Raw genomic sequence first — 26017 nt, 5'->3', positions numbered from 1 at the left:
CTTGACCAGCGAGACATTTTCTGCAGGATATTAACAGCCCTGTGAACTTTACATCAGTCACAGCAGGATGAAGTTTTCAGCCTCACAGGCGACGTTTGAAAGTTAGTAATAGGTCGTGCTCGGTCGTCACGGACTGTAGGCCTGAAGGCCTGGGTGCACTGGAGCCCGGAAACCCCCACCCACCACGATGCATGCCTGCTGTGTGGTTATAAAGGGGTCTGGTATGCAAAACTCTCACTGATATTGCAGCTATGTGAAAGTGAAGCTCAGTTACTGGAGATACACTGTAGGTTTAGAATGAAGATATAATAGTTTGGCTGCATGCTCTGCTCCAAAATGGGAATGTGGTGCTGGAAAAATTACTCTTACCAACAATAGGATTAGGGACGTCTCTAGTTCTTTCTTTGGTGCTAGAGGTTTGTCTCATATACTCAACTGGGTAAAGCAAAAATCTATATAAAAAGCACATATTTACCCCAAACTTGGCTAATCTGAGAAAACAACTACAGGCCAACAGGGCAATTTTTTAGTATAAGACCAATGGTCGCACTTCTATAAGAAAAAAAAGAAAAAGAAAAAAAATACATATATCTTTGTCATTTGCAAATATATCATCCTGTACAAGTCTGAAGTCTACTCTGCATGATATTTTGTGTTTTTGCGTGTTTAAGGTATCTGTGATTTAAATGCTGTTGTTTGTTTTTCTTTAAAGTAGCAACAGCAGCAGCATTAGCAGAGTCTTAGGGTGGTGAACTAGAAAATGACATTTTAAAATCATCTGTAGCCTCTGCAGAGTGTTGTGCCCTTTTCTCACTGCGGTAAACATTAACAGCGTCATCTTCCTTTTTGAGAAGATAACCCATCATGCGATCTAAATTGTATGGGAGTACAAAGGGTGGTACATTTCCCCTTTGTTCTCACTGTGACCAATGATAATGAATTCTGAAAAAGCAATAGTTTTACTTTCAAATTAACCTATTAATCCATCCATGTATTCATTGCTTTCAGCATTTTTCTCAGATATGTTTCATATGCAGCTCCAGAATCAAGAAGCTTTTTTTTCATTATGTGTTACCATAATGAAATTTTGATAAGGCAGACACCAGCTCAGAAATTACATAAATACACATACCACGCAGACACAACAAAACATAAACTATCCTGTTGTTTAAACTGTGGACTGTACCAGCCAACAACAACACTCCCTGAGGGGCTTAGGTGTGCATATAGTCCTTAGCAGCTAATTGGCTTGTTTTCAAGTCAAAAAGATAGCAGTCTATAGTACTGTGCAATAAATTTTGTTGCATAATTATGCAATTTGCATGGATGTCTAAACAGATAGACCCTGAGAGATTTAGGTGTGCAAAAACTCATTAGGTAGCGAGAGACAGTATAAATGATTACTTGGCTGATGGTTTGTCAATTTTCATCAGGGGGCGATAGCCCTTACAGATTTGGAAAATAAGCTGTTTTAAGTCTGTTTTTTATTTGTTGTTCCTAAATCTTTTTCCTGATAGAAGTGGGTCAAGCAGTGCATTACCCAAGTGGGTGGGATATGTGCTAATACATCTGGTGTTTTTCTGGACTCGTGCAGCATAGACTGTATCTAGGTCCTGTAGACGGCATCCTACAACCACCTACCCCTCTATGTAGAGAGGAGTGTGTTTAGTCCTCCTGGACCTCCTGTAGTCTATTATTACCTCCTTAGTCTTACTGGTGTTCAGGATCAGGTTGTTCCTGGAGCACCACTGTGTCAGACTGCGGACCTCATCTCTGTAGTGGGTTTCATCATTGTTGGAAATGAGACCAACCACAGTGATGTCGTCTGCAAACTTCACAACCATGTTTATGGGGTGGATTCAGATTAGTCATGGGTGAAGAGAGCAGGGCTGAGGACACAACCCAGTGGCATGTCAGTATTGAGGATCAAGAAGGATACAGAGTTACTCCAGAGAGTTCTGAGATTGACCTTCCTTCAAGTGGAACACTCCCAGAACCCCCCTATTCTAGGATCCATGGCGGTTTAAAGATAAGATGTCTGAACCACCTCAACTGACACCCTTACATCTTTGTCACATGCCTAGATTGTTCAATGCATACCAAACGTTACCCTACAAAGTTGTATGCTAACCAGCACAATAGGAAGTGATGCAGAGTTAACATGTCAATGGTTTGATATCTCGTTGTAGGGCAGTGGTTCTGAATTCCGGTCCTCGGGAGCCGGTGTCCTGCAGCTTTTAGATGTGTCCCTGATCCAACACACCTGAATCCAATAGTTCAATTACCTCCTCAGTATGCAGTCAAGTTCTCCAGAGTCCTGCTAATGACCTGAATATTTGACTCAGGTGTGTTGAAGCAGAATGACAAATAAAAGTTGTTGGACACTGGCCCTCGAGGAAAGGAATTAAAGACCACAACATAGGCTTTGATGCAGCTTTCTGTCTCTCACAAAATCTACTGTCTCAGCGACTTTCAAGACTACACTGGGCTTCATATTGCAGAGGGATTCATTCAGAATCATTTGCTGAGACAAACTGGTAACTTTAACGAGATAATAAGAATCAGTTTCAATTGTCGCATTTGTGAAACAAACAATGAATTTAATTTTGGTTGATTTGCTCTCAATGAAGACATCTTAAGTATAAGCGATTATTCATATATCAAGAGTCAAGAGAGTGAAGAGTATTTTATACAATATATATATATATATATATATATATATATATATATATATATATATATATATATATATATATATTATATATATTTAATGTGTGTCTGTGTGTTTGGAAGATGTAGGATCATTTTGGTATTTTACCATTCCAATTTTTGTACCACTTATTCTTTCTTTTAGAAACCCATACTCCTGTTTAGATGTCTGTTGTGAAATGTGTTCATTTTTGAATGAATGGCTCCAAAAAAACATTTAGAACCCCTCATCCGGCGGAGTTGCGGTTCCTCTTCTTAAATCAAAATTTTTTAGATGAAGCAATATCGCTCTGCAGTAATTTAAGATACCTCTATCTCCTCCAACATGCCCATCTACAATTTTCTCAAATGGTGCAAAATATTTTTTTTCAATCAATGAGACAACTAAGCTCACAGGCAGACCAAAAATTCCTTAATCTTAATGTGTGTTTGTGTGTTTTGCAGAGTATAAAAGTATTTTCCTTGGCAGAGACACTACAGGGTTTGGGACTAATGCTGCCTATTTAAAATAAAGTGAGACTTGATCTGCTTGTGTTAAATATATTAAGTTGTGTTTGCATCCTTGGAACATACCTGGTTTGGGTGGACATTTTACACATATTCACACACATTCTGTATGTCAACACAGTAGTGTTTTAGCGGCTACAATATTCCTGGGTTGTTTTGTTGGACATTTGCTCTTTATTTGTTCTTGCTGTAAGTTGCCATTAGTAACTTTTTTCCAGATTCTCTGAATTGCGATCACTAGGATTGTTGTATGGCAGTGTGATGATGCTTAGAAGTCTACAGAACCTGTTTTGCAAACAATAAATAAATAAAATAAAAATCAAACTGAAGGATGTCCTATTTTGCTCTGAAATTTCAGCATGTATTCCTCCTGTTTTGAAAGCTGCAGCTGCAACACAAAGGATGTTCAATATTTCCAAGCTACATCTGCTTCAAAAAAAAAAAAAAAACAAAAAAAAACTGTATAATGACAGAAAATGCCAAACCCGTGGCTTTGAAGTAGACTTAAATAGGAGACAAAAAAATCTGAACAACAATAGTTGTGTCTGAAAGAAGCAGAGAAGAAAAGCAACAAGGTTCTGTCTTTAAGGCATGTTTATACACCAATCATCCCACCCGAAGCCATAGAATTTAATTCTTTGTCTCTTCTAGTTTCATGTTATCTTCCACTATTTAAACCAAGGCAGAATTTTTCAGCCGCTGTAATTTCTCAAACAAGACTCTAATCTCAAGAGATCGTCCTGCCACTCTAAAAGGTCAAATTAAAGTGAAAATAAATGATAGGAGACAGGTGTTGTAGCTGCTGTGTCCTCTGCATGTGCAACATGTGGTAAGTCTAATTTAACCCGCTCTGTGTCCCTCTGAGAGACAAATAACTTCTGACTCAGGCCAGCTGTACATAGTAGAGTTACCTACTCAGAATATCTAACACATTAAAGGGAAGAAAGGGTTTATTTATTTATTTTTTAATCTGGGGGTTTAAAGGCACAAAGAATTAGAGTCGCAACAGTTAGACAACGCCTTCTTGGACATCGTTTTTATCTTGCCCTGGTGATCATGGCCTGCAGTCACATGTTCGTCACATGTGGTTGTTTTTGCCTCCCCGCTCTGCACTGATTGGCCCCATTAGTCAAGCATATGTGCGGATTGTGCTGTCGATCCCAATCAGTTGATTTGGAGCTGGGCCTCGTCTCCTCGGGGAGCCACCCCCTCCTCATTGTCCTCCTCTTCCTTGTCTCAAAAACAGCAATAAAGTCACTAGGTCTATTTTCCACAATTTAGTACTTCAGTCTAATCACTAGGTAAGAATTTTCTATAATTTCCTTCTTCCTGTTGTTCTGATACCTTCATGTTTTTATTCTTTTCTGCATACTTATTTCATCAAGTCCCAATAGTGTTTTGTAAAAATGCATTTCTACCACTTTTTCACATTTTGTCACGTTACCACCCCCAAATTTCACAGTATTATTTTTCGATTTTATATGCTAGCTCAGCACAAAGTAGTGCATAGTGAAAGATAAAAAATTATACATAGTATATGTCTGAACAGTGTAGTTTGCCTTTATATACAGCGTCCTGAATTGGATACCCAAATATGATATATTGTAATCAAATTCCTTCGGAAGTCACTTGCAATTTAATATAAATCCAGTTGTTCTGTGAAGGCCTCAGAGGTTTGTTACAGAAGATTAGTTAATCGGTCTCATGAATACCAAGAAAGAAACCAGGTCAGGAATAGTTGGAGATGTTAGGATTTAAAACAAAATCCCAAAACTTTGAACATCCCATGTGTCAGGATTCGGCAGGCTGAGCTGCATGCACTGCCTGTTTTCCCTCTTTCAGGTGATCAGAGTTGACAGGTGGGCGTGGCGTACACCTGCAGCTCGTTACGACTGCTCAGCGTGGAGTTAAAACCAGGTTGCAGTCAGCTGAAGGACGCCGGAGTGTTAAACCATTGTGGTACACTTAGTGGCTACTGTCTCTCGACAGTTCCTTGTTCCTGCGTGATTCATGTTCTTTTTCTTGGTTCTAACGCATGTTTCCTGTCTCCTCGTAGTTTGCTCTGTGTTTTGGATTACTCACCGACTGCTCGGCTAAAGCGCTGAAGTCTCAACCAAGCTCCTGAATCCCTGTGCTCAGATTTTGCTCTGGCATTCCCCTCGAGCCCCCTTCGCTATTACCAAGACGGACAAGAGAGCCCCCCTTACTGGATTCATCCTGGTTCTTTTGGCTGCTCTCTGCTTCCCGCCTCTGCTGTGGTGCTTTTTGGGCTTCCCGCCTCCGTTCCACCTGCTAGTCTTCCTGTCACTCAGTCACCTAGTTCCACCAACAGAAAGAATCCGTCTTCCACTCCGCTCCCCCCGGATAGGTTGCTCATACCTGGCGGTAAGCGCAGCATCACACATTTAGATTCCCGTACCAGCCTTAGTTTAAACTGTTCCTTTCTTTCCACAGTGTCTCATATCCCGACGTCTTGATCATAGCTGACGGCTCACTCAGTGAGCATTACTTCTTTGTGTACCCTTGAGCCAAATAAACATCTTAAACTGCTTTTGTTTCCCGTCTGTGTCCTGCATGTGGGCAAAACACCTAAAAACCATGACACCATGGAGAACAATTACATTTATTATATGAAAATGGAAATTGTACGGCTCTGCTACAAACCTACAAAATATGGACTTTCACCTAAATTGACATGCTGGATAGGAAGAGCATTAATTGTAGCTGCAGTCAAGAGTGTGCATGGTAACTCTGGAGAAGCTACAGAGATTTGCAGCTCAGGTGGGAGAAACTATTGACAGAGTAACCAGTGATCATTCACACTACAAATTTGGCATTGCTAACAGAAATCCATTATACCTATTTTTGAGTTTGCCAGGAGCCATGTAAGTGGCAGTGTGAACATGTGGAAGATGTTGCTCTGGTCAGATGAGACCAAAAGTGAGTTTTCTGGCCAACATTTCACAAGCTGTCGTAACACAGTGGGGACAGAACCACACTGTCAGGATATTTGTATTTCAGCAGGCATAGAGAAACTGATCAGTTGATTGTGAGATAGGATAAGTTTTATAGAGTATAATCTTGGGGAACAAATTTAAACCTGTAAGACGCTACATAAGACTAGAGAAGAGGCATCTTCCAACATGGCAACTCCCTAAAAATAATGACTGAGGCACAATGAAATCAGTAGATTAAATATTACTTATCTTTTAGAAAGATCTAGTCAAAGTCCAAACCTAGACTCACAGGACTCAGGACTTCTAAATACAAATGCAGACAACACTTATTTAAACCTTGTTTAATTTTCCATAAGTTAAAGTATCATATAAAAAATAACAAAAATGTGAAATACTTTCAGTAGTTGAATACTTTTCTCAAGGCACTTTATTGTATCCACATGAGGTATTTTACCATTGCCAGACTGGTTTACTCTATGGGCTGCCATTTTTGCATCTGCACCTGCAGCCCAAACGGAAAATTAACTGTATTAAATAAAGCTCTCTAAATTTGATATAACAGTTGTTTTCACTTGTAACGTGTGTAGATGCAGAATATACTTCAGGGAATCCTGCTGAACTAATGGCCATTACAAAAACACAGCCCAACCAAGTCTTCCTGTGGTACTGCATGACCCTTAGTAAGGTCCTCAGCCCTGTTTCTGATACCATTCCTCAAAAGTAAAACAGTTTTGAGACAAAAGATTCATCAGCACCTAAATATGACTGAGTAAAAACCTAGACAAAAAAAGCTTTATCTGCATAGTTACCACATAATAAGTTTATCGGATAATTACGTAAAAGATTAAGGTGGAAAATTAAGATATTTTGTGAATCTAGTGTATAAATAAAGCACACGGCACACTCAAAGCTGGAAAAATAGAACTAATTTCATAGCTTTGTGAAATGTCCTCAATAGTAATGGATTCCATTATAAGCTGTCTGTTTCTTTGTTCAAGCACTTTTCCATAGTTTTTTTCAGTTCCTCTCTCAGGTCTTTAATAGCTTTCTTTTTGTTTCTTTTTATCACTAACCCCTCTTTTTAGCTGATCTGAAACATGAATACATCCTGTCCAAGTTTTTCTTTTCTTAAAAAAACATTGCTGATTTTACTGAAAATTGAAAACACAGACTTTAGTTATTGCTTCTCTGCTCCCTTTCAATCACCATCCTTTTTTGACTGTTCCACTGGTATGTATTTTTCTTGTTGCCTAACATAAACGCTGCACTTTTAATCACTTTCTGTATGTCTAGACTGTTTATATATTTTCACTTTCTTTTATTGAATTTTCTTGGATAAATATGCAGAAATTTCAATAGTTTATTTATTTTCTGCCGTCAGATAGGAGTTTCTTTTTTTTAAGTTGGAATGTTTCCACCTTAAGACTGAGGCTTCAGTTTATTGAGTGAATGTCTGACTTCTTGAGCGTGTGTGTGTTTCTGTGTGTGCAATTAGAGAGCAAAAAAGTGAGAAAGGAAAGCTCGTCAGCAGCTTCCTGACAAAGTTGCCTTTGGCAGCACAGCTCCTCATCATCTTCACATCGGGATAAAATGAACCCATGGGACCAGTGCCCCCGAGTCCCTCTGTAGACTTAATTTAACAGAGTTAAAATCAATTTCTCCTCTCTCTCCTGGGTCAAATTAACTGTCTCCTTGTATGAAGAAGCACCAACAACTTGACAGCTTGTCCAGGTCCCAACTGTGTCCGTCTGTCTGTTGACTGGGAAACGACTTCTCCTTCATCGTCCAATCTCCGTTTCACTCTTGGATTGCGACGCGCCAGCATGTCGGGCTCGGATGTGCCAAGAAAGCGACTTAGTGCTGACGCCACTCGTGCTTCTCTCTACGTCTCAGTATGTGCAGTTCACAGTAATTGCTCTTATTTGTAGAGGCACACAGTGAGGATGACAGTGGAGGAAATTGAGCATTTCACTTTGGAATGAATGCAACGCTGACGTAAGATTCAAGTGTTGATTTCAGCAGGAGTTAACAGGCTGGTCATAGATTTCTCCCCAACCCAGCCAAACTGTTTCCAGAAAAGTAATCTGTCAATTTATGTGAAAATATTTGGAGCAGCTTTGTAAACAAGCCGTGAGCTCTCAGCCTCTTCGTCATCTGACAAACATGATGAAACCTTTCAAAGCCACAATGCCAACTGTTGGCTCTGGCCAGGATGGCTCCTTCGACAAAAGCTCAAAAAGACGGTTCCTTTTAGAATTTTAATGTTTACTGGGTGCACATACTAAGTCAAAGTAATATCTGACAAGCTAAGCACACTGGAAAAACTCATCTTTCAATTTACTTTTTCAGCTTCAGGAATTTGAGTATGAAAACTGTTTTGCAGGAATTTTTGTTCCACTCTGTTGTAAAAAGGTTTATTAAGTTCATTCACGTTTGCAGGAATTTGATTCTACCTGGCTTTTTTAATGTCCTACGAGGGGTCTTGACTCTGACTGGGCCATTGCATCATTTTAATGGTTAGATCTTTTAGCCATTCTGTTGTAGAATTGCTGTTGTGTTTAGGACCATTGACCTTGTTGGTGACCCGGTTTGGGCAAAGTATCAGCTGACAGATGGACTCACATCTGATTCTTGAATACTTTGGTTAACAGAGTAGCTCATGGTCAATTCTGGCTGCAAAATGAGACCAAATCATCAGCAATTCAACACCACACTTCACAGCTGAAATTAGTTGTATTGCTTGTATCCTTTGTTTTTTGTCTAACGTGGCTCTGTGAATTATGGACAGAACATTACTTCTGAAATGTTCTCGTTCCGAAAGAACGAGATCCCGGATACAAGCGGCCGAAATGAGTTTTCTCCGTAGTGTGTCTGGGCTCTCCCTTAGAGATAAGGTGAGGAGCTCTGTCATCCGGGGAGGACTCAGAGTAGAGCCGCTGCTCCTCCACGTCCAGAGGAGCCAGTTGAGGTGGCTCGGGCATCTGGTTAGGATGCCTCCTGGACTTCTCCCTGGTGAGGTGTTCCGGGCACGTCCCACCGGGAGGAGGCCCAGGGGAAGACCCAGGACACGCTGGAAGGACTATGTTTCTTGGCTGGCCTGGGTACACCTAGGGATTCCTTCTGAGGAGCTGGCCCAAGTGGCTGGGGAGAGGGACTTCTGGGCCTCCCTACTGAAGCTGCTACCCCCGCGACCTGACCCCGGATAAGCGGAAGAAGATGGATGGATGGATGGATGGATGGACATTACTTCTTTGGTTTCAACTCTCTAAAGGACTCTAGGGTTTTTTCATCCAACCTTGTCCAGTCTTAAACCATTGCTAGTACTTGCTTATCACTAGTTATTTGTATTTCTATCACCTCTCGCTCTGGAACCACATTCATCAAGCTTCTGGCTATTTGTTTTGAGATCACTCCTTCCAGAGTTTGTGGGGCAATGAACAGCATGAATGTCCACTGAATCCACAAACGCCAGACCGATGTCATATCTCATTAAGTTGTAGGAGGACCCAAACGCAGACATACTAATAAGGAGTGATTTCATGAACAAACTTTCAGGGCTGGAGGCACGAATCACGATAAAAGCAAGTGGAACCTGAAGACTGTGAGACACACAGGCAGGAGAAACAGTGAGATAGAAAAGACAGAGGTATTTGAGTTTAAGAGGAGATTTCTGAACAAGGAGCATAGTTGATTAGCAACATCGTGTAGGTGTGAGGGAAGGCAAGTTACTGACGTAAGGAAATGGGAGAAAATGTCTGACAAAATACACAGGGAATCAGGGAAGAAAAGACAGAGATGCCATAGTGCCTTGCAAAAGTATCCCCCCAACTAGTAAGTTAAATGTGTTTTTATCTTATTTTATGAGATGGACAAAATAGTCTACTATGGTGAAGTGAAATGGGAATAATAGATATTAAAAAAGAATAAATAATAAATAAAAAACTGAATTGAACATAATCAGTGAAATGTCACTTCTGTCTTTGTATTCAGTTACCTCTCCAAAGAACTAAGTTGCTAAAACTCCTGCTTTTACATAGGTGATCACTGTGATGGTGATAAGCTAATCAATTAAGTTGCATAGTAGCACCTGGTTGTCACTCTCTCTACAATCCAAAGAAAGAGCAACAGCAAACTCAGTTTTAAACATGTAGCCTTTCCTAGTGGGGAATCTGCACACTTTTATTTACTAGAGGATGAATTTAAATTATTATTATAACTGGTAAAATCTAATTTTTTTATTATGTTATGATACATACCAAATCATCTTTATTATACGCTAAAATAAAAGAAATACCAGAATAAAATTGAGGGCACTTCATTTGAATCAAAATGATATCATGACATAACACCTAAACCCAGAGATATGGATGTATATATTTTTTTAGAACAAATGTAATTTTGTCCAAAAACAGTCCATGTAAAAGACTAAGCTGATGTGAAACAACTCAGAGCTCCCAGCACCCTCTGAGCTCCGTGTGTTGGTGCAGCGATGCGAGATAACTCGCCATGTCACAGGATGCCATTTAATAATGGCCCACATGATGAATTGCTTTAATCAGAGAAGCAGGCTTTTCCTGTAAGTTATGATTCAGGAAGCTTGTGAAGAGAATTGTTACGCCAAGCCTCATTGAGCTTCTTAATGTGGATCTTTAAATGTCCACAATTAGATTAGGGCTGTGACATGGCAACTGGCCCGGCTAGTGGAAGATCAGCCTCTCTGATGACTTCTTCAGAAGAAAGAAAAGAAGAATTGATAGAAGCAGTGGAGAGCAAAATGGAGGAGCGGTGTGTGTGTGCAGTAGAGGGACAGGAGTCATTGAACGGATCAATGGAAGTTATTATTTGGTGCTTACCGTTGGACCAGGTCACCTAGTGATAGATGTGAGGTGGCAGGTAATGGTCCTCTGCTGCTTCTGCTTGAGCAAACAAAGATGATGAACTCAGATGTTTTCACATTTCAACAACCAGTCATGACTTCATCTGGTTCAGCAGCCAGCTGTGGAGCTTGTACACCAAATCCTCCAAAATTAGTGTTTTGAGTCAAGATAAGTGATTATTATCACAGCTAACCTGAAATAGGCATTCAAATGTGTTCTTTCTGTAGTTCAGTTAAACATTCTCAATGCTGGCAATGCCTTTGCTTTGAAAACAAGGTTTTCTTTTGACAGTGTACTTGTGTTTTAATTATTTTTAAATTATCTAGTGAGCATTTTGGAGCTGAAAGGACGTCTCATTTCATAAAAGACGGTGTAAATGTTTATATTAAAGTGAGACTGAAAATTACTTCTCATACCCTTTACCACTCTTACACCAGCTAATTTAGAGGCAGATAAAATGACTGGAAACTGACAAAGAGTGATGGGGAAAAGAAAGCACACACCCCTGAATAATTCACTATAATCAGTTGTGATTACATGTTTAAACTATATCGTTTTGGCAGGTTGTTGATTTGGAGCACATGTGTGTGCTAATACAAAGCCAATATGTAAAGACATCTGCAATAACCTTAGATAAGCAATTGTTGATTCCTGGCACACCATTTGGAAACTTTTCTATAATCTATTACTTGGAGAGAAACAAATCATTCAAAATTGGAAGAAATTTAATGACAGATCCTGTTCTTACCAGGTGTTAACTTTCTGAGAAATTCACCGCTAAAGTTCAGACTGTGCAGTGTTAGGAGAAATGACAAACGTCTCAGATATTTTCTTTGGAAGAAAAGAGCTCTCGCTCCCACCTCTTCTGACTCTCCTAAGTATTTGGTGAAAACTGAAACCTTTCTGTAGTCGGACAATATGAAACTTATCCTTGGGAATCCTGCAGCTTCTTTAGTGCTGCCTTAGGCGTCTTGACCAGTTTCTGTTTTATCTTTTCAGATATTTAGCAAAAACTTGGCATTTCTAGGTCTCTCGTGTTCCTTCTTGAAGTTGCTGTCACTTGGGACCACTATGTCTTTGTCTACTTTGTCCACGACATGTTGCCATTATTTGCACAGTTTTTCATATTCTCGTAAATAGTTTTATTGTTTTTATATACTATATGTATGGAGCACAGTTCAACATTTTATAAATTATCTTAGTTGCACATTTCTAAGAATCTGAGTACCTAAGCATTTATATTAAAAAAAAATTTGTCTTCTGTTGTGTATTTGACTACATTAGTATAGTATAACAATAATATAAAGGTTATTATATTCCCTTAACATTGTGGAGGGGTTTGAGTGCTTGGATGATCCAATGGGCTAAGTTCCAGGGCTAAATGCCCTTGGTCAAGTCTCCCATGTCACACAGGCTCTAGGTGACAAGTCAGACAAAGAACAGTTCACAAGCCTTCATGATGCCCCTTTTAATGAGGCACAAGATGTCACCCGGTCAAATATAGAGACCTCTGTAACCCGATCCCTGGACACTTAAACTGGCTCTAGGGACATGGAATGTCACCTCACTGGGGTGGAAGCAGCCCAAGCTTGTATGGGATGTTGAGAGATACCTGCTAGAAATAATCAGGCTCACCTCTATGCGTATAGCCCCACACCACCCAGCAGTGCAGATTACCTGGCCCCTTGGCACCGGTGGGGGTGCTGAATTGCGCCCTGGTTGGGGACTCTGTCATTCTGTTGGGGGATTTCAATGTCCACATGAGAAATTACTGATACCTAGCAGTTGTGATTGAGAGGAATGGCCTCCCTGATCTGAATCCAAGAGGCATTTTGTTATTGGATTTCTGTGCCAGTCATGGGTTGTCCATAACAAACACTATGTTTAAGCATAATGCTCTACATCAGTGCATGTTGCATCAAGACATCCTATGCCAGACGTCAATGACTGACATTGTTGTCATGTCTTCTGACCTTCAGCAGGATGTCTTGGAGACTTGGGTGAAGTTAGGGACTTAGCTGTCAACTGTCAACTCCCACCAGGGGGAGAGCTTTTCTCCAGACTCCAGGGGAGACTGGGAACATGAGCGAGTGTCTGAATGGACAATGTTCTCTGCTTTCAATGTTGATACAGCCACTCATAGCTGTGACTGTAAGGTCTATGGTGCCTGTCACGGTGGTAATCCCTGAACCTGGTGGTAGACCCCAGCTGAGAAGGATGCTGTCAAGCTGAAGGAGTCCTGTCAAGCCTCATCTGCTTGTAGATCTCCTGAGGCAGCTAACATGTAATGTGAGGCCAAGTGTGCCATGACCCAGGTGGTTAATAAAGCAAAAACGGGGGCCCGGAAGGACAATCGGTTAGTCTCAAAGTGATTCTAGCAAAACAGTCCGGTGCCACAGCTGAGGATCAGTGCTTTGCCAACATTGTTTACAGTGGGGGTGGGGAGCTGCTGACCTTGACTGGGTGACTTATCAGGCAGTGGATGAAAGACTTTGAGGTTCTTCTCAATCCCACTGTCACATCTTATCTGGTGGAAGCAGAGACTGGGGACTCGGAGTACAACTCACTCGTCACCCAGGTGAAAGTCACTGAGGTGGGCAGAAAGCTCCATGGTAGCTAGGCTTTCAGGAATGGATGAGATCCCCCTTGAGAACCTCAAGTCTCTGGATGTTGTCAGACTGTAATGACTGACACGCCTCTTCAAAAGCACATGCCGATCAACGATAATGCCCCTGCATTAGCCGACCTGAGTGGTGGTACCCAGTGATAAAAAGGGAGACCGGAGGCTGTGCTTCGACTACAGGGGATCACACTCTTCAGCCTCCCCAGTAAGACCAATGCCAGGATGCTGGAGAGGCAGGTCCAGCCAATAAATGAACTTCGGCTTCAGAGGGAGCAGTGTGGTTTTCGTCCAGGCTGTGGAACATGAGGCCAACTCTACACCCTCTACATGGTGCTCGAAGGTTATTGGGAGTTTGGCCAACCAGTCCACATGTGCTTTGTGGTCCTGGAGAAAACATTCAACATGTCCCTTGTGGTGCCCTGTGGTAGGCAAGTGGAGTACTTAACTAGGGGTCATCCAGTCTCTGAACAAGTAGAGTAGGAGTCTGGTTTGATTTCCAAGTGTTAAATTGGACCTGTTCCTGGTGCATGTTGGACTCATGCAGGGCTGCCCTAAATTGACAGTCCTGTTCATAAATTTCATGGACAGGAATTCTAGGAGCAGCCAAGAGCTGGAGGGAGGCTGGTTTGAGTACCAGTGGATCTTATCTCTGCTTTTTGCAAGTTTTGCTGGTCCCCTCTAGCAATGACCTAAATCATGCACTGGAAACATATTGTATATACAATGTCTGTAATAACATTCTGCGAAATCACACATTCTATTCTTTTATTTTTTATGTAATCCTAAAATAAAAAGCAGTAGTCTCACAAAGATGCTTATTTAACCAAAAAATTTATATACTCTGGTATTTAGCTTTCTTCTTCATTCTAATTATTTTCTTTCTTATTATTTTGCTGCAGAGCTTATCTTATCAGGTTTTGGTTGCTTACCAAATTAGCAAGTCTTTGTTATTTTGAAATCACATTGCCCAAGCTGACTCCCCAACAGTGACTCAAGAGAAAGCTAGCTCCTCCTGTTGGTCCCTTGGCTCTGCTTAAGTAAGAAAATGCTCTTAACATTCGCATTGTGTGAGTGAAGTGCAAAGCCTCTGCAATATTCAGGGATTACGAGTAATATGTTTCAAAATATTTGGTCAGTTTTTGCTGTATCCTAAACCTTTATATATTTGTCTCCATGTGACTGTCAAGATCTGTGGTACCGTTGTCATTCACAGAAACACATATGACAGCTTTGCACACGGTGCACTACGCCACGTATATGTCCCAACCAGGATGGTAAGAAGGAAATTTCTTTTGCGGCTTCTTTGTTGAAGGTACACTTGTGCTTTGACATCTTGTAAGGAGAAGCGCTGCACTGTTCTGTCTGTCAGCTGAGAAGAATCACCCACACAGCAGCAGCTGGGGGATGATGTCACAATTGGTCAATGCATGAAATGTAAGCTGTCACATTTCATGCATTGCGCCAATCAGTTTAAATACAAGCCCACTGGTTCTGTGATTGCCCCAGACGGAACGTGAAAAGCAGACATATCAGGCCACTCTACTTTACGTTCTATAGCCTCATTCCCACTGATCCTACTTGATTTGGCCCACCCCACTTGGCTCCTCTCTGCTCAGTTATACTTTATTGCGTGTTTTGACCGGCCTAGGAAAGCCTGGAAGAGGTGAAACACCTCAATGGCAGGAGTAGTGTGAAAACTTTATTAGCCCAAAAAATTGTCACCACAGTAAAATCATTTTTATAGCTTGGATTGTGCATATTGAGAGATCTTTGGTCAAAGGAGTGGCTAGCCGGGAAGAGCTGGACTCCCCAGCCCATGGGGTGGGCTGCTGGCTGGGGAGAACAGCTCTGCGAGTGCAGCTCAGTGACCCCCTTGGCCATCCCCTCCATAGCATGAGGCGGATGGATCAGCAGTCGTGAACAAATTTTTTTAATCAAACTCTCTTCAGAGAAAAAACTTGACAGCTTTCAGTGTAAAATGAGAGAAACCCTCAGTAAATCTGGGGCTCTGATACAGCATGTCTGTGTACACAAAACTGAAGTGTCCTTTTTCTTTGCTTTTTTCCCCTTTCATGCATAGTTCATGGATTGTAAATGGTAAAATTCTATTTTGGTTTGACCCACTCCGTTCATGGTGGTCATTAATATCAATGTCTTCTCTCTTCAGTTTTTCTGGACGTCTTCTGAGAAAAAAAAAAAAAACATTGTCTTGAGAAGGGTTATAGAAACCTGGGCTTGCCCTGACAAAAACTGTTGCTGAAACGCTCACTAAGTGTTTGGAGCAGAGCAGAGTGCCAAACCTAGGTGGTGGAAATGGGGCTTATCTTCTTGACCGTCACTTTACTGCAGACTCTTGAGTTTCCCTACTGACTTCTATGCTATTCACATGTTCAGGTTGATAAATTGTCTTGGTCCACGTGATTAAGCTACTCGGTCATTAAAACCCATTCCATGAGGTCCAAGAACAGCTACCTAGTGTTCTTGGGCCAATTTAAAGGCCACATGAATTTTGGCAGTCTAAATATGCAGAAACGTTGACCTCTGTGCACCTCTTTAACTCCTTAGCATTCATTGACCCCGCTCTGTGATTTTCATGGCCTACCACTTTGTGACTTAGTTGCAGTCATTCCTAACAATTTTTACTCTGTTATAATACTTCTCAAGACTGCAGTTGTGGCACCCGATCACAATACTACAATAAAATGCATTTAGCTCCTGAAAGCGACCCATTCTGTATAAGAATTGTTCATAGAAGCATTCTATGCAAATTAATTTTATGCACTTCTGTCCATGCAAGTGATTGCAAGAGATGACTCAATACCTCATGATTTTTCATACCTTTTCCCTTACTCATTATTTAAAGATCTATTTGATATTTTTGCTTTAGGTAAAGGATGCAAATCCAGAAATGTCGGGAAAATTCCAGGAGAGCTGAAGATATATTTCAGATTAATTTAAACTCCTGTTGGTCATTATCACTCTGCTCGATTGTTCCATTTCTGTTCATGCCTTGCCTGTTCAAGACTATGCCTGTTTTGTTGCCCATGCTTAATGTCTCATTTATATTGTGTCTGCCCTGTAAGCTCTTTTCTCTTTATTTTTATTAAAATTTCTGCATTTGGGATACTACTCCTGAAGACTACAAACACCTCAGTTAACGCTGTAGTCTGCCAAGTCTTTAGGAGGTTACAATCATCTCATCTTTTCCAATTCCATGCTTGGAGAAGGAATCCTGTTAAATCTTTTCCTCCTTAGCCATTTGTTCCTATCTTTTTTATTGGGACATTTACTGTGTCTCAAGCGCCAGGAATGCCATCTAAGCCTATTTCTGTATGCTTTAAGGGACTGACCTGAGATCAGCTGTAGCACAACAGCTGTTTTTTGTACATTTGTACTTTTTCAGGAACAGTTCTTGGCACAGGTTTGCATTATACAGTATCCTAAACAGCTCATGCGCTGTATTTTCTTCCTGATGGAATTGAATGAATGCACCTTCACTTTCAGACACCTCATGGAGAGAAAGAGCTAAAAAAAGGAGAAGACTCCAATGACTGACTGCTTTTATCTTGTATGACGGTGGCTCATTGTGTCGAGATAAAAGCCAGGGAATCTTACGAAACAGCTCGACTTGGTCTGCAGCATCTCTCTCTCTCTCTGCGCTGCCTCCCTGCAGACTGAAGGAGTGACAAGCAGCAGGGATGGAGAGGCCATTTTGTCTTTTTGGAAAGGCACTTTAACAGCTGCCGCTTTGAGTGCTTTTATCATTATATGCTCTACAGTCTGGCCATTTGTTCTGACCTTGGGAAATGGTTTTAAAGGTCTCACAGAGTGTGCATCTGAGTTGGGAGAGAAATCGCCCGGATTGAGATGTTCCACGAAAATATGCAGTGAACAGCCTCTGTGGGCCAGGTGGAGGCAGATAAGACTTGGGTTGGGGGGAAAGCTATTTGTGGGACGGGGGCACAATCCAATTTGTTTGTTCACACTCCAGTAGAGCCAGATCAGAACAATTGATACATTAGGACTGGTTTTAGAGAGCAAATATGGCAGCCTCAGAGAGAGAGAAGGGAGAGGAGGAGGACTGTAGATTGCAGAGAAGTGCTTGAGAGTAAATTTACCTCATGGGCCATTGCACAGGGTGCAGTCTGAAACTATGATAAAAAAGGAATTGCTTTTTTCTCCAAGTTATCATATAATTCAGTCCCTGACGCTTGCCGTCTCATTTTGGCAGCAGGGAATCTTTTGTTACAGCGAATTTTGTGTGGAAATTATAAAAAAAAAAACGTTGCAGCGAGAGTGATGCCTTTCTCAATTTGAACCACCCCAGCATGCTGTAACATCCTGATCTTCCAAACCTAAACATGTCATCTACTCCCTCACTGACAAAGGAAATAAATGTGAAAAATGCATTTTTCATAAATGAAAACGCTGTTGATGTGTAGCTGAAGAGAGAGAGAGTCACAGCTTTTCTTATCAGACAAGTCTGGTTAATTCTGGCTTTTCACGGAGAAAAAGGGACAGCTGTTATTTCCCATTCAGCACCAGGATATTCGGCTTGATAATGTCTAATAAATTAAATCTGCTGCTTGGGTGAGTTCATGGTTGGTTGAGGTTTTGGTGCATTGAAACCACATTTTGGCTCACCATGATCACTAGCTGCAGTGATATTTTAGCATTTAAAAAAAGTTATATCATTATGATCATTCATGAGACTGTGATTGCAACATCAGATAATTCCAGTCTTTTTCAGGATTTATTTTACATTCCACGAGATACATCTTCATAAATGTAACCAGGTTTTGTTGCTTCAAAAATATGTATTAAAAGTACTCTCCATTAGGTGCATCTACTTACACACTATCGCTCTCATACATTCATACAAATTGGCGGTGTTTCAATGTTGCAACTATGCAAAAGTTGATCAGGGTGGTGTTCGAAAGCCCTTAGATAAAGTTTTTTAGAAGATACAAAATATAAAATAAAAAAGAAGATACATTCTGAAACAAGCTATTTATACAATTTGTTTATCGAAGCAGTTGAACACAGAGTAAAACATATGCCACGCTAAGCCAGTGTTTCAATCAACACTTTATTATGCACATTTTTTAAGTATTTCATTAGAAAAGGTTGATGGAAAAGGCAAAATTTGAAATAACTTCCTCAATTTCGCTAGAAAGTTTTTCCTCGCTTGAGGAAAAAACGTTAATGCGCAAGATGGGCGATGGAAACACATTTGCTGAATAAGTTCTGACGAAGCGAACATTTAACTCGCATGACTGATCTGCTGTTCTTGCTGTCAGTGTCTTACCGGATATTCCAACAACACGCATAGAATTGCATTTTTTTCGCTACATCTCCGAGCAGCGTGTAACATCACCATTACTAGCCAACATGACAGAACAATTACAACTTCCTTGATCGCAACACATTCCTGAGAACATCTCTCCATTTTTTGTAGCTTTGTGGTCTGTACCACTACTTCCTGTGTAACATCTGATGAAATTACACAAAGCCAACACATTCTCACTCCCTACTCATCATACAGTATATTGATACTTGGTCAGGTTCCCTCAGGGTCACAAGTTGACGCACCGGGTACCACCCTACCGTCATTATTTGACATGCGGGGTGCCTTCATAGAATATTATAGCAACACAGCCTACATAAAACATTCAAGCAAAACATCTGCGTTTAAAGATAAAGACATTTCTAGCGAGAAGTATGTATATTATTTTGGAGATCTTCAGTCAGGGAAGGTAGACAATCTTTCATTCATTAGTTTAGCGGAAAATTTTAATGTGTTCTAGAAGTTACGTTTCCTTCCTATATTACCGTCACCGAGTTGCTCCGAGATTCCGGTCCACAACAAACAACTTTTAAGCAACAACTTTTAAGTAAAACATCTGCAGATGTGCATTTTAATGGCATCTATAGCAAGACGTTTGCATGATATACTTATATTCTTTATTCGGGGAAGGGAGACAACCTTTCCTTTGTTATTTTAACAAGGATGTTTCAGTATGTTTTTAGAAAGACATGAGACAGCTATGTTGCTATGGTCGTTGCCATTGCCATCGATGCAGCCATATACGTCACCAAAGCGCACCAACTTCTTCGTTAATCAAAAACAATAATTAAGGAAAACATCACAGTTCTATAAATTTTTATGACATCTCTAGCGAAAAAGTATGGATAATATAGCTACAATCTTCATTCAGGGAAGGTAGACAATCTTTGCTTCATTAGTTTCGCCGAAGGGTTCAGTGTCACGTGTTCTACAGTGTGTAGGCTGCCAAAGGCAGGCCGCGTTCCAATTACTCTCAACCCATCCGCCGTATTTATAGAGGAAAAGGCAACATTTAAACAGAGGATCTGCAGTTAGTTACATTTAATGACATTTCTAGCAAAATGATGCATAAAAGTATCAGAACCAACAGAACTGCGATGTTTTCCTTAGATATTGTTTGTGTTGGCTGTGTTGGCTTTGTGTAGCCTGGTTAATTTGCTCAAAAACAGTAGATGAAAATATGCCTAATTTGGATTTTCTTTTTAGTAACATTTTAAAAGTTCACTCACAGTTCGCATGACAACTGGATGGAAACATGGCTGTTGATGCCTTCTTGCCTTTTCTGCTTTTTTGAATTTTGAAAATTAGTCAACTCTGCTCCCAGTAGCATCTTCTTCGGTTATTGTATTTTAAAGCTTTATTACAAATATGTTTTTTTTGCTATGATATCTCTATGTTTTAAATTGGTTTTGAGTAAAATAAGTAATAATCCTGAGTGTTACTGGATCTGCTCTGATGCTGAGATACTATCCCTAAAGTGTTTTTTTTTTTTTTTTCATAAAAAATTAGAGCTCAAAAGGAGACAAATCTGTAATGAAACAACATTTTGGCTCACCATGATCACTAGCTGCAGTGATATTTTAGCATTTTAAAAAACATATATTATTATGATCATTCATGAGACTGTGATTGCAACATCAGATAATTTCAGTCTTTTTTGGGATTTATTATACATTCCACGAGATACATCTTCATAAACGTAACCAGATTTTGTTGCTTCAAAAATATGTATTAAAAGTACTCTCCATTAGGTGCATCTACTTACACACTATCGCTCTCATACATTCGTACAAATTGACGGTTTCCTAACACAATCTGGGTTTCAATGTTGCAACTATGCAAAAGTTGATCAGGGTGGTGTTCGAAAGCCCTTAGATAAAGTTTTGTAGAAGATACAATCAAAGTTTGTCCAGAGAGTACTTGGTCCACCCCAAGGTCTCCTCCTTGAAGAACATGCCTGGAAAACCTGAAAAGAGATGCACCTAGGAAGCATCTTGATAAGATAATGCAATTTACCTGACCCACTGAAACGCAAGGAGTAAAATAACCGATCAGCATTTTAGTTGAGATCCTTCTTCAGCTTTAGATCCATCTAAAAAAAACAGCCTTTATTTGGAACAAGACTCACCCACCACTGACATGGATGGAGCCTTACACATTGTTATGATGGAAAATTTAATGATGTGACATTTGGCATCATAAAACTGGCCTTTTTTACACATCAAAAGAACATCTTTTGACATCAAAATGCACAGACACTGCTCAACCCTACATGTCAAATTGGTTTACAGTAACACCACGTTTTAGTAAACATTACCTGTCCCTCTCTCCCTGAAGTATTTTCAGGCTGAACTCCTAAGCATTTTTAAGTCTGCTGTTGGATATATCTCTGTAGTGAGAACTGAGTCCACTTTAAGGCCTCCACTCTGTGTGACATGTCCAAAGTTGTCCAGAAGGCTTTCTTGCAAGATGTTCAAACTCCTTTCAGAGAGAAGCAACTGGTCTGGTGCTTAGATCTTGGAGGTAGAGAGAGTCACGGCTTGCCACACATCTTGTTTTGGTCTACAGACAGTGCTCAACAGCGCACCTGGTGGTGAAATTGAGCTTATTTCTCCTTCAAGGAAATGCTAGAATTAATAAAATTTACATTTCTTAGTCAAAAAATAAAAATCCTTCTAAGACTGTAGACTTGTTTTAAGTGCCGAAAAGTGAAAAGATATGTAGTTATATGTTTTTATTGGCTGTTTTCTGATTCCTGTGAATTTCTCTTTCCAAAGTCTGCAGGTGCATTTGTGTTTACGCCAGCAGTTAGCAAAACCGGCACCTTCAATTGTATTGGAAGCCTAGGAAAGAAGCAATAATTTAATTTCCTGACTTTGCTTCTATTTCTCATGGGTTATATTAATCTTATTCTGCTTCAGACCTGCCAAACTACCAGAGTCAAAGCTGCTCGCTTTTACTCTCTTCTTTTTCTGTCTCTAAGTAACACTCAAAATAAAAGCCACTTAATCCATCTTCTCCTGCATAAGGCCCCTTTTTCCAGGCAGCAATGATGGTAAAGTACATAAGTCTGCAGCATTGAGTCAGCCTCAAACAGAAAAAACATCTATCTTTATCATTCTCTGGGTACAATTGATCTGCAGCACTCTGGAAAGCATTTATTATAAAAAGTCTCATTTTTTAAGCGGCCTGTTTAAAGTAGCAGCGGTAATAAATCAACGCGAATCAGGGCAAATCAGAGCACTCTCTCTCACTGGAATCCATTATATCTATTATATCAGCTTTAAGTGGACATAACAGCTTAATCCAGTATCGATCTGTACGTGTGCGTTGGTCATCCCATCCAATCCGGCCTTGATACCCAGGATGTTAACTGACGAGGTTCGCATTTGCTCTCTCTTGAAAAATAAATAAATAAGTAAAATCCAAGGCTAGAGCTTGTGTGGTCAACTCTTTCCTCATTAGAAAGCAACACGTGCATGAGGGAGTGTGCACATGCATGCATGCATGCATGCGTGTGTGTGTGTGTGTGTGTGTGTGTGTGTGTGTGTGTGGTCTAATCCCAGCCAATACTCCATTTAATACCAGAGAACTTGAGCGAGCTGGCAGCTCTGCTAATGAAGTGAGCAGGAGTCTGTTCAGATGGCTCTCTCTCTCTCTCTCTCTCTCTCTCTCTCTCTCTCTCTCTCTCTCTCTCTCTCTCTCTCACTCACGGGCATAAATTATTCAAGTGCCGTTAAAATAAATAATGAAGCTGATTGCAGCATTTTGGATGTGGGAGGGAGGTTAAATTATGCATGTGCTCAATATTTGTAAGTGTAATAGGAAGTAAGAGCGGTGGTCCTTAAACTGTGAGGAAAAAATATCCACCACCCACAGCTTTTAGCCGGATTTAATTTAAGAGTGAAAAATAACTCCAGTCAAATATCAAAGTTAATGTGGCAGAATTAGAGGGTTATAATAATATTCCTTTTGCACAGAAGTTTCTGAAGCGGATCTAGGATTTTATTAGATCTGATGGCATGATCTCCATCTGTCCAAGTGGGTCTGAAATGAAGGCTGAATCCGATTTTAATACTTGCTGTAATCTTTGGCCCTTGTCTTACATTTTGGGAATTCATACCAAAGAGATGGTAGTGTCTGAACTTTTTTTTATAATTATTAAAAGAAAGCTGTCTAACCCCACAAATGCACATTTTTGAGAGCTACAATTCAAGTTTGTGCGACAGACAAAAAAATAAAACATGAACAAACTTAGACTTAAATAAACTTTATTGTCATTCAACTGCACATCCACAATGTACATTTGAGTGAAATTGTATTGCAAGGCTTAGGGTAAAAAACAAGACCAAGAAGAAATATTATAAACATAAGAATTTGCCATTTGCCAGGAATATAGCAGAAAACCAAAAAATAAATTGTATATGTACAGAAAAGTTATATGTAAGACAATAGGAATAGTGCAGGTATTTGTGGCAGCAGGATGTATTGCAACAATGAACCAACCACATGATAACATAGTAGTAGATAAAAGACACAAAAACTAATAAAACAATATTGTAACATTTGTTAGGAATGTTGCAGCAAACCAAAACTCTCTGCAATCCCTTGCAATAATGCGGCAGCTCGCCGTGATCAAAAACCAACCGTTATTAATTAAATACACCGATCCACAGCAACTTTAAGAGCCTCATATCAGAAAGTGTACTCATTTTAGCGTCCGCTTTAGTGAACACCAAAGGTCATATTGTATTCCAATCGACATTCCAGTCTTTTCCCTATTGGAATCATATTCTTTTGCGCTTTTTTTCCCACTGGATCTTAGACCTTTCTTCATAGTTATATAGAAAAGTTATGATTTGGAAAATATGAATAGTGCATGAATAATGCATGTACATGTAGCAGCAGGATGTACTGCAACAATGAACAGGACATACGATGATGCAGATAGTACTGTTACCCAGTGCAATAGAAGCTACAGTGACCATGTAAAGTGACTAGTTTTGGGGATTATTGGGTGTTTATCAGTCTTATGACATGTCGAATGAAGCTGTGTTGGAATCTGGCTGTTCTGCATTTGAAGCTGCTAAAACCTTCTGTCCAAGGGCAACAGGGTGAACAGCCCATGATTGGAGTGTGAGGGGTATTTTATTGTTGTCTGAGCCCTGTTCAGGCAGCATCTGCGAGCTGTGTCATGGATGGAGGGAAGAGGTGTCCTGATTATTCTTTCTTCCATCCTCACTACTCTCTCTACATATTCTAGTCATAGGCAATGCAGGCCACAAACCAGACAATGGTGCAGCTGGTCAGTACACTCTCCATTGTGCTGCTGTTGAAAGGGGTGAGGATGGGTGGAGGGAGGTTTGCTCTTCTCATCCGACACAGAAAGTGCAGACACTGCTGTGTTTCATGCTCGTGCTCGATTGGATGTGTTCTGAAACTGAAAACGCTGAGTATGACAGCGTGAGGTAGAACTACTCAGAGTAGCTGCTTTCTGCTCACGGTGGATCTACCCTTCTTTCTAAAACTCATCTGTTTCACCTCCTCTCTGTAGGCCAGTTCATCGCTGTCCCTGATGAGAGCCACCACTGTCATGTCCTCGACATACTTAATGATGTGGTTTGTACGGAACCTGGCACGGATGTCCTGGGTCACCAGTGTGAAGAGAGGTGGGCTCAGTACACAGTCCTGGGGGGAGTCGGTGCTGACAGAGATGACACTGGAGGTGTTTCTACCAACCTGGACAACCTGGTCTGTCTGTGAGGAAATCAAGGAGGCAGTTACATTGAGCGGGGGGTGGGAGGGGGTATGATTGTGTTGAATGCTGAGCTGAAGTCCAGAAACACCAAACACCTCTCAGTTATCTGCAGGTGTTTGTCTTTAAATCTAGCACACACATTTCATGTGAAAAGTTTAGAAAAAATCCATTTTGTAAACTCTTGAGGTATGAACTTAACGTTCATGCTGCATTTTATCAGTATTGTAAGGTTCAAAGGTTCAGGTTGTTTTCTTTTTAAATCACTAATAGTAATGTTTAGGAAGTTATTTGTTTATTTATGTTAGCCAATGTTTATTGTTAAATGGTCTCTCTGCTATAAAAATGGTAACTGGAGTTTTGAAAGTACACCTCAAACACATAACTTTATCATTTGTCTCTGAGGGACTAAATGGCTCAGCACATAAGGTTACAAGAGAATATGCTCTTCTTGGACCCACCTGGGCTCACTCCTTGCCTGAAGCACCCTCCGGAAAATGCCAAATTATCCACATGGATAGGAAATGTTAAAACTTTATTTGCCCAAAATGTATTTCATTTTACCACATGTAATTTATGTAAACTTTTTTATTTATATGTCAGTAGCTCACTTGCTCACCTGTTGGTTGCATACAAAGTTTTTATGAAAGATTATCAGTTTGTTTGTGAATAAAGCCTTTCATGTTTATTTTCGATTTTAATGGAAGTAAATACTGCGCAGAGGTTAAAACAAGGAAGTGGTTAGTGGCTATTAGCATCTCCTGGCGAAACAATGCAGAATGGTCCAAGATCCAGTGAAAAAAAATGCAAAAAATTATACATAATTCCAAGAGGGAAAACACTGGAATATCACTGGGAATACAGTTTGAACGTTGGTGTTCACTGAAGCAGAAGCTAAACCTGCCGATCGCTCAGATGTGACCGCAGAGTTCATTGACATGAGGGTCAGACTTGTTCCGGCATTATTTAATTTTGAGTTATTAATTAAGCAAACCTGCATTATGATAGTTCTGGGATACTGTTACTAGATGGCGCCACGTCTGTTTATATGCGCTAATCACACCCGGTTCTGGGGCCATATTTATCCACAAAAAGGACCATCAAAACATTATCAGGATGGAGGCTTAGTGTATATAACCTTATTTTATCATGATCAAATGGTTTTTGTTTTTTTATGCATATAATGTGGCTATATACCTTTAATGGTACTCAATGGGATTGTCCAAAAGCATTCAAAGTAAA

General features: G+C 40.3%; 1 long non-coding RNA gene across 1 annotated transcript; it reads left to right on the top strand.

Moving 5' to 3' along the window:
* Nucleotides 1-5234: 5234 nt before the first annotated feature.
* Nucleotides 5235-5766, top strand: LOC118560895. The gene is made up of 2 exons (XR_004929677.1): nucleotides 5235-5601; nucleotides 5671-5766. It is a non-coding gene; the product is annotated as an uncharacterized LOC118560895 (long non-coding RNA).
* The last annotated feature ends 20251 nt before the right edge of the window (nucleotides 5767-26017 follow it).

The sequence above is a fragment of the Fundulus heteroclitus genome, unplaced genomic scaffold (assembly GCF_011125445.2).
Source record: "Fundulus heteroclitus isolate FHET01 unplaced genomic scaffold, MU-UCD_Fhet_4.1 scaffold_51, whole genome shotgun sequence".
Taxonomy (NCBI): Eukaryota; Metazoa; Chordata; class Actinopteri; order Cyprinodontiformes; family Fundulidae; genus Fundulus; species Fundulus heteroclitus.
The sequence above is the reverse complement of the archived record's forward strand: the minus strand, read 5'-3'. Positions and strand labels throughout refer to the sequence as shown.